The sequence below is a fragment of the Haliotis rubra genome, unplaced genomic scaffold (assembly GCF_003918875.1).
Source record: "Haliotis rubra isolate DU_JTF1 unplaced genomic scaffold, ASM391887v1 Scf98, whole genome shotgun sequence".
Taxonomy (NCBI): Eukaryota; Metazoa; Mollusca; class Gastropoda; order Lepetellida; family Haliotidae; genus Haliotis; species Haliotis rubra.
In genome coordinates, this window is record NW_025767723.1 from 1586710 (window position 1) to 1597369 (window position 10660).

A 10660-nucleotide genomic window follows, 5' to 3' on the forward strand; every position below is an offset into this window, starting at 1 on the left:
GGCCGGGATAATACAGATCCAGCTGACTATAGTCCTATTTCATTAACGAGCTGCGTTTGTAAGACCATGGAACACATGGTAAAATTAATAATCTACTAGTATGTGTTTTAGAAACCAATAGTTCATCACGAACATTCAATTTGGTGTTCGCAAAAGTAGATGAAATATTGAGCAACTGGTTCACAGGGAAACATTCGTTAAAAATTCCATTGTAAATAACCAACATGCCGTATCAATATTTTCCGACCTGCACAAGCTTATGATACAACGTTGAAACATGATATTTTTAAATATTTACATGACCTTGGTTGAACAAGAGATCAAATACAAGCAGATCAAAGAGCTTTGCTATATGTAAAGTGATTACAAAAGCATAATAACTCAATAAAGTTTCAACTATGTCCATGTGGCAAAATTTGTATAGGATATGTATCCACATTTAATGGATAATTTCTTTCAGATAATAGGAAGATCCTTGATCGCTCACTTCATACACACGGATATAATTACATAACAGCATTTGGTATATGAAAAACATGGAAACCATTCCATTACTCATATTCTTACAGTTACACCCATAGGGATATACAGATTACTTACTCGCAATCATAGCAATGCTTAAAGTATAAAACGGTTTACTAAATATGCATACCTATGTTCAGGGACCGCAAACAAAAAGACAACCGCCTGTATCAGCTGGAGAGACTGTGGTATTGATGGTAGACACAGAAGTATATATAGCCATTTCTGGTACGGGCCAAACTCCCCCAGCTGTCTCAACACGTCGTCAAAGTTCATCTTCACAAAAACGCCAACCTCTTGTTGAGGACACCGACTGAGTCCTGAAGGGAATTACAGCTGTGGCATAGTGGCAAAAGCGATTCTGTTGTTTCACAGTCCCGTTTCACTTTGATCTATATGCCACACGAAGCAGAAACTATACATGGATCAATATCCACGTGCTTACTACACTTTACACACACACATGCACACACACATATCAGTACAATGCCATGTACATAGTACAAAAATAACTGATAATCAATATGTGCCTGGTTTTCTATTTGACACAGGCCTTCATTTGTTATGAAGCCCTTCCCTCATGTTGTCTTCGCTATGCATATTTCATGCCTGGTAAAGCTGTTTCTTGACTTCATTTGCATAATGTATGTCTCGTAAAGATGTGTCATGTGTTCGTTTTGACATAAAAGCTTACACCACCTGGGACAAACTAATGAGAGAATTTTGCAACCGATATCCAGTTAGTTACCACTCGACGGGAAAATAATGGAATAAACATGGAGGAAACGGACAAAGTTTCACAAATATTTTAGAATAATATGTATTATTAATAAATCCATTTGTATGGTGCCCTAATCCAATCATCAAGTGGTTGCTCATGGCGCTGACATATATACGTGAGTGAGTAAGTATGGTTTTACGCCGTTTTTAGCAATATTCCAGCTATATCACGGCGGGGGAAATGGGCTTCACACATTGTGCCCATGTGGGGAATCGAACCCTGGTCTTCGGCGTGACAAGCCAACGCTTTAACCATTAGGCTACCCCACCTTCCCCGACATATATACGTATCTACAACAGGAGTTCATTTAGATGTCATAGTGCTTCTTGAACAGGAACGTTTTAAACTTAGACTGGAGATTGTTCAAGAGAATAACTGACAAGTAGGAAAAACGTCTGTGTCCGCATGTCTTCAGAGGTGCATTTGGGACGATGAGCAGCGGCTGATTGGCTGATCTCAGAGTCCTGGTTGGAACGTATACTCTGACAAGACTAGAGAGATAGGATGGAGCTGCATTGTTAAGACATATGTAAGTCATGCTAAGCATCTTGTATTCTACCCTTGCTGGTAACCAGTGCAGTGACGGTATGTGTTATTGAAAACTGGAAATATCACAGACAAGTGGCCACTATCGTAAAGGGTCACACTGATAATAAAGGGCTAAAATGATATACAGTACATGTACTGAAAGGTTTCTCAGAAATAATAGAACTAAGAGTGTCATCATAATGTTTGATATGTTGACAAACGTGACATCGTGACATACAGACAAAAGTTCAAACAGCACTAGCAAACATCAGTTGCATAAATGTAGATCAACCCCCCAAAATGAAAATGACAAACATGAAGCACACGGTCATTTAATATCCTGTGTACCCTCCTTGTGCGTCCAAGACACAGGTGCACCTTGTGCTCATGCTCCTTATCAAGGTCATAAAAAAAAGCTTGCGGAATCGCAATCCATTCCTCTACTAGAGCTTTGCGGAGTCATTGGAGACCTGACGTGCTGGGTGACGTGTCGGCCCCGTGTGAACACGTCGAGTTCATCCCAGCCATGCTCAATTGGGTTGAGGTCTGGCGAGCATGCTGGCCACTCCATCCGCTCTACACCCTGCCTAAGGAATTCCGTGATAATCCTGGCCCCATGAGGCTTAGCGTTGTCGTCTTGCAGTAAAGAGCGTCGACCATATAAGCCATGCCCAGCAAGCAGGAATGGTACTGCTATAGGAGCCAGAATCTCGTCCCGATAACGCTGTCCGGTCAGATTACCGTGGACCACGTGCAGTGGAGTACGTCCAGTAGGGGTTACCCCTGCCCAAACCAAGACCGACAAATCCCCCTCCTCCCCCCTCAGGAGATAGCCACAGCAATGCAGCAAGCCAAGAATGGAAAAGCACCAGGAATAGATCATATTCCAGTTCTTAAAAATGAAAATGTTCTTGTATTTTGGCATAAACTCTTTAACCTCTGTAGCTCCTGATACCTAACACAAAGGAATTATAAATCCAATTCCCAAGTCGTCGATGAGTGACCCTAGAGACCAGTTGTCATACAGCGGAATCACCTTAGCGTGTGCTTCATGCAGGTTTTACTGTTGACCTCTAGACTTACTAAGTTCAGTGATGATCATGGACTCATAAGTGACCTATAAAACTCCATCTTGATTACCATCTGAAGGAACTCATACATCCAGATAGGAAATCATCTATCCAGGCTTTATTATATATCAATTCTACGTGTGATGTTCATGTAGCGATGTCGGTTTGCATTCATGGATCAAACGATGTAAATTCCCCTTATTACTGTTATAGTCTACAGATTTAAATAAACGAATGCCACAACGATATATAGTTCGGTCGACCGTGGCACAATAAGGCTGTTTAAGGTAATCGTCATCTCTTGCCTCCATTACACGCAGCCCAGAAAGTGCATAGGAATTCTCCCAGAAATCGCTACCTTGTCTACCCACCAAAAACGTTTCAGAGAATATGAAGATTCCCAAACACTGCAACCTTCTGATTTGCCCGAGTGTCGGAAGGGCTGTGCTCCCAGTGGATAACCCGGTCACAGTCCTGATGTGCTTTAAGAGGTCTGGAGGTACCAAGCCAAAGGCACCGAGCCTGACGACAGTGTATGTGAAATGCAAGAGAGCCATTTCAAGGTCTGCATATTAATCATGGTATAATTATTATTATTGTTACCAGAAGCAGTATTAGTAGTAGCTTTTAATTTGTAGTCGTCGTAGTATTAGTATTAGTAGTATTAGTGTTAGTATTGGTAGTAGTATTAGTAGTATTTACTGCATGATTACAACGGTTCGTATATACATACTCGACTAAGTGCAAATCCCATATTCCTTTGTCCAGAGCACACCCACACATCCCCAAACAAAACATCACTGAGAGTGATCTCCCCTTCGCTTGATGTGACTTTCACCGTGTGTGGACCTGGGTCTGTGACGGCCGGAAGCATAACCTTCCAGAGTCCCTCTGTTCCAGATGGGTCATTGACAACTGTTGTCTTCACTGCTGCAGCACCACTGACCTCAACTGTCACCTCGTCTCCTATTACTTCAGCTTGGCCCCACATTACCGCCCTCGTTGTAGCACCATGTGGTCCCCGTAGTAAGACGCCAGTTTCAATTCGCCTGCTACGCCAAACAATAAGAGTGGGTGAGAGCGTTGTCTTAAATATTTGCGCTTATAATATTATGATGATCTGAGTGAGTGAGTGAATGAGTGAGTGAGGTTTTAGGCCCCTTTAGCAGTATTCCAACAATTTAACGGCGGGGTACAACAGAATGGGCTTACCACAATGCATTTGTGGGGAATTTACTTAAAAATATTTCCCAGTGCTGTGTGGAATAAGTCCATGTAAAAGATCCTCGTGTTTTTAAAAACATTCGGCATTTTTGGTGGATTATTATGATAATGTAAAGTAAAATAATGAGCTTGCCTACATGTTACATTTATCAAATTGGAACCAAACTATACTTTCTTTTACTTCTGTATACATTTCTTCACGAGTATTCAAACATACATACATACATACATACATACATACATACATACATACATACATACATACATACATACATACATACATACATACATACATACATACATACATACATACATACATACAGACATACATACATACATACATACATACAATACATACATACATACATACATACACATACATACATACATACATACATACATACATACATACATACATACATACATACATACATACATACATACATACATACATACATACATACATACATACATAAATACATACATACATACATACATACATACATACATACACATACATACATACATACATACATACATACATACATACATACATACATACATACATACATACATACATACATACATACATACATACATACATACATACATACATACATACATACATACATACATACATACATACATACATACACACACACATACATACACATACATACATACATACATACATACATACATACATACACACACACACACATACATACATACATACATACATACATACATACATACATACATACACACACATACATACATACATACATACACACACACACACACACATACATACATACATACATACATACATACATATACATACATACATACATACATACATACATACATACACATACATACACATACATACACACATACATACACACATACATACATACATACATACATACATACATACATATATATATATAGCATATAACAAGCATAGCCAACATGCAAGTATATAGAGCAAGCAAGAGCCAAGTAAAAGTACATAAATACAGAATAAAATATATATACACAGGAATACAATACAGAGCATATCCATGTTTGTCTAGTTGTAAAGAGTGGTGAGATATCAGCCTTGGGGGTTATAATGCCACTGTAGATAAGGGTTTCTATATCTGTTTGAAATGTTGTCTTGGGGAAGGGACCGTGATAGGTCACCCCTGGCTCTTTGTAACCAACTGCTCGTGCCCCTAAAACTAAACTGTGGGCGACATCCTGCTTGTATCGAGGGTGAATTCTGAAAAATACAAATTACATTAGTTTGTCAATTCGTCAAATATGTGAACGTATATATGAATGCGGCTATTACAAAATATTATTTTCTGACAAAGGCTTTTTATCATCTGATGTATTAACGGATCCATATTTCACAATGCGTCTTTTGTTATTCGATGATTTCTTATCTAAATGGGCATGATATGTCTTCTTAATAAATTACACATGTTCTTAAGATTCTTTTCGATTTCATCACGAGCCACTGAAAATGATTTACAGTTAACCCTTTCTTACTTTTCCACATTAAAAAACTCACCAACTATCGACCAGGAAGAGTGTTTTATGGATTTCAACTGCTTTATTATGAGGAACACAACATTTCGGAGTACACCCTTACTCATTCAACTGAAACGTTGTGTTCCTTATAATAAAGCAGTTAAGATCTATAAAACTCTCTTCCTTATTTCCTTATGTGTATCACTTCTAAATGCCATTCATATTTATGTTCAAACACCTTTATCCACCAACATACTTACAACTCTTGGTAAACTTTTTGTATCACCATTTGTAACATACCCGTGGAGATCAATCAGTAGTCCATGCTTGTCGTAAGAGGCGACTAACGGGATCTGGTGGTCAAGCTCACTGACATGGTTGACACATGTCATCTGTTCCCAATGTCGCAGATCGATGCTCATGCTGTTGATCACTGGATTGTCTGGTCCAGACTCAATTATTTACAGACCGCCGTCATATGGCTGGAATAGTGCTGAGTGCGTCGTAAAACTAAACTCACTCACTCACTCAATTTGTAATATAATCAACAAATCCTTTCCCTGATCATTCTTTTGTTTTCAACATCCTGCCAGTGAATACAGGAGAACATGTATTGGTTTGGTGATTTGTGAGCATAAGACATAAAAAAACGTACGTTCGGGGAATTGTAGTCTGGGAGATCCATAGCTACAGCCATGAACGTTTGTGGCATCTTTTTATTGGGAGCAAACCCAAATGCGGCTGTCTGGGCCCATCGTTGTTCAGGAAAGAATCCAACTTTGTCCGTCTATTCATTAGCAGCCAGCTAAACAGAACAAAACAACCTTAGCGCTAAGTGTACCTTAAGTAAATGTTAAATGTTACCTTATGTCACCTTCGCGCTAAGATCGCTTTGTATAACGGCACCCAGGAAAATAACACTTGAGCAACACTACGTTCCAGATACACTCGTATTTAATGAATATAACTGTATGAGTGAGTTAGTGAGTTTGGATGTACACCGCTTTTAGCAATATTCACACAATGGTGGGAGACAACAGAAATGGCTTCACACATTGTCCCCATATTGGGAATCGAAGCTGGGTCTTCCCCACCGCCTCCTATAAATATATTAACCAAACTATCTGTTAATTGTCTTTGGTGGAAGGCTTGTTTAGTTAACACATTATATAGGAATATGCAACCGTTGTGGAAATTGCTCTTCATGCGATTAACGAATGTCACTATTTTGATGGTTGCAAAGTACCTAATATTCATGACTTATTAAGTATCAGAACTGTTTTCGTACAAATGAATTTGTTTGGCCCAGATCCTGGAGAACTGAAGGAGCATGTCAGGCATTATGGCTTCATTTCTTTAAAAAAAATGTCTATAAGATTATCCCGATACTGATTTGAAATAACACTGGTGCCATGGATGATGTGGATACAGCTAAGGGTGTATAAAAGCAGGATTACAGTACAATGTTGCTTCTAGCATGTTTAATTAAGTATTCAAATTATGCCTCAGGACTAAACTAAAGTACTGTCGGCAATAGAAAAAAAACTGTTTTTAGGCTGTTACTCTGTATCCCTAAAATGTACACAGCTGCAAACAGGATATGTCGAAATAACCCACTTCGGCCAAACTGGGCATTGCGTTGGATGCGTAAGAGGATATCCAGAAAAGGATGTTTACTCGTAAAATCGGGCAAAACTTAGAACAAATACGAATAGCTGCTGAAAACAATAGATCAGACTATAGATGGCAATTAGGTCGCTCAGCCAGGTATGACGACTGGCCGTCGACTCACCTGGCATGAAATGCATGCGATGCCTACAGGCACAAGGGGTCATCTCAAAGATATTTTGTGCTTTTTCATGTGTGTTGACTATGTCTCATCTACTGATTAACATCTTACGTGTCTTTCTTTCATAAAGTTTATGTTGAGATATGTAAAAGATACCCATACCTGATACCCATAGAAAAGCATCGAATTCAATGTCTCAAAATATAGAGGTGGCATGACCCCCGAAGATCGACAGGACTGGATATTATTTGTAAATTGTTATGACATGCCGTGTACTTCCACAGTTAATTCCCCTAAGGGATTATCATATATTAGCTGATATCTCTATCCGCCAGCTTGACCCCGACCATCGTCTGCTACACCCGTCCTGGTTTTGCTTTTGAGACGACCCCTATAGTGATAGTGAGACTCCATTCGACCTTTAATGTAGCTACATCCTTAATAGTTTCAGCATGAAAGTTATTATTTTTTACATCAGCTGTCGTTTAAAATGAAGCTAAGTCTAATTTCAAAATGGGCATTTAAAAAAGTGTCATTTTTAATACAATATCATCGCGCACTAATTAGCATAAAACCATGGTCTGTTCCAAATAAATCGCTATGGACTTTGGAAAAATCCGCATTGCTCATTTCTGCACTGATATCTCCTTAGTAAAGTCCTTTGTTTACGTTTCCTATCTCCCTACCACTGGAACTGTAGTTAGGCCGAACTTAGTGACACCAGAAATGGGCTTCACACATTGTAAACATGCAGGGAATCGAACCCTGGTCAACCACTGTGCTACCCACTACACCAACAACATATTAGGCCTCATACGTGCAGGTGTCATCTCATCCAGTGTGACGTGTTAAGGACAGAATTAGCTTACAGCGCCAAATATGCCATTTGTTAGAATTTGAGAGTGTGCCTTACAAAGACTAAAATGACAAATATCGCAAAAACGGAATATATATGTTCGTGTTCACTACAAATAAGTAGTGGCCATGAAATGTTCTTTGTCAATGTCTGTGAATGTCGTGTTTAAAATCGGAAACATGATCGATGGATCAACTCACTGACGTTATCAGCTCAATGACATGCGAATTATGATAAATATGTTGTTTTCTATGTTATATAAAGTACAGATACTTCGCCCCCACTTCATTGTAAAGTCCTGCTTGATAACGATACAAGAATATGCAACAAAACGTTGCACTCACGACATAAAGAAGTTGTTATCCATAAAGTTCGTCTATATTGTACTTTACGAAGGCCCATTATACAGTACATTGTACAATAGATACAAATATTGATGGAGCGCCGCACAGTCGGCAGGTGATATAATAATCCTGGTCAAGTTGGTGACAGAAACAATCTACGTTTCGTCATTGCAAGAAATATATACTTCCCTAGACATTAAATTATACGAACATTGTCTGATGTTAAAAGTAGATATGGATTATGTTCTGATGGAAATTGCCGATGATATCTTGGTAATAATGATTGTCCTAATTCGTTATAAAATGGGCACTGATGTGCAAAATGGGCAAAATGTAATTTTGTTTCTACAGCTGGAACAATACATAACGGACACATGCGACCCTCTCTTTAACCCCAGTTTCCGCCCCATTTCAGTCATTAAGCAGTGATTAGAACATCTGAGAAAACAAAGTGCAGAGCGATAAATCTTCACTGATATACTAGATAGACAACTTTCAAAAACCACAGCAGTTTTAACTGACCGATATAAAGATAATTAAGAGCACTGACTTAAACTTTCGGACCACCGCTGGTTATCAATATCAGCACACCTCTGCTTGTACGATTGAACGAAGGAAGGGATGCTGTTAACCCGTTGATCGGTCAACACCAACCCAAATCCATATTCAAAGAGAAGAGTTTTAACTCGAAAAGCCCAACAATCAATACCCTTGTTCGCTATACACTCTTCATACTGACAAACATGATGTAGTACAACATTATTATCTTGATAGAGTAATCTAACCCAATACTTAATAATCTTGACATAGTGATTAACCTTGATGGAATATCGCCCAAGCTTTCCACGAGCTACAATATTAGGAGTTGATCTACTGAGATGTAGTAGGTGTTTCCAAAATCTATTCTGCCGGATGGAATCCCCAGATTTCACTGCCATATGTAAGCACAGGTAAGATTTTGACATCAAAAATATGAAATGAAACATCAAATGGTAGGTTATCAAACCGAGAGATCTTAGACTTCAAACACTGCAAGACTTTGAAACCTTGTTGAGCAAGAGTTTTCTGAGTCATATACCAAGAACCCGAGCTAGCCAAATGAACACCGAGATATTTGTATGTAGTAACCACTTCTAGGGATTTACCATTAAACCTGAACCTCTCATAGGATCTGAAACACCCCCCTTTCCTGAAAACAATTACAGTACTTTACTTTTATTATTATTGACAAGGAGTTGCCAATTATTACAATACAGACACAACTTGTCTAGTCTCCTTTGTAGTCCTTTAACAAAGTTAATCTGCAAAAAAGTAAGATAAATAGCTTCACTCAAGAACTGGACAATATCGTTAATAAAGAATGAGAACAATAACGGCGAAAGCTGGCATGCCTGGCGAACCCCATATGCACAATCAAAGAAGTTTGTATATCCACCACCAAGAGAGACGCAAGCTTTCACATGTATATACATATTACTTATTAACCTGTACATTCGACCTTTAATGTTGCCAACCCAAAGCTCATATAGCAGACTTGTACGCGAGACAGAATAAAAAGCAGCCATAAGATCAATGAAGGCACAATATAGCCTACCCCGATATAACGACAGGTACTTTGTTATGATAGCATTAATTATGAAAATATTATCGACAGTTTGGTAGCCTTTCCTAAACCCAGCCTGTTCTGGTTTCATACTATTTTCATGTCTCACCGAATGGTCTATATTGTACTTCCCAACTTTTAAAATGCCACAGTGATTCAACGAAGGTTTGTGAAGAAACCATTTTGACCACGGACGTAAGACAAATTGGCCTCGACATAACTCACTTAAAATCTCAACTTGATACCACGATTGAGCAGTTATTTTTAACGTTTTCGCTAATATGTATCGACTATTCATGTAGGTATTGCCAGTATGACATATGCTATAGTCGTTAAATGTTGAGGAAAGGAATATATTCCGTTCATAAACTACCTGGGCAAATCCAAAAGGAAAAGCAGGGTCCGTTTCACCTTCTGAAGCA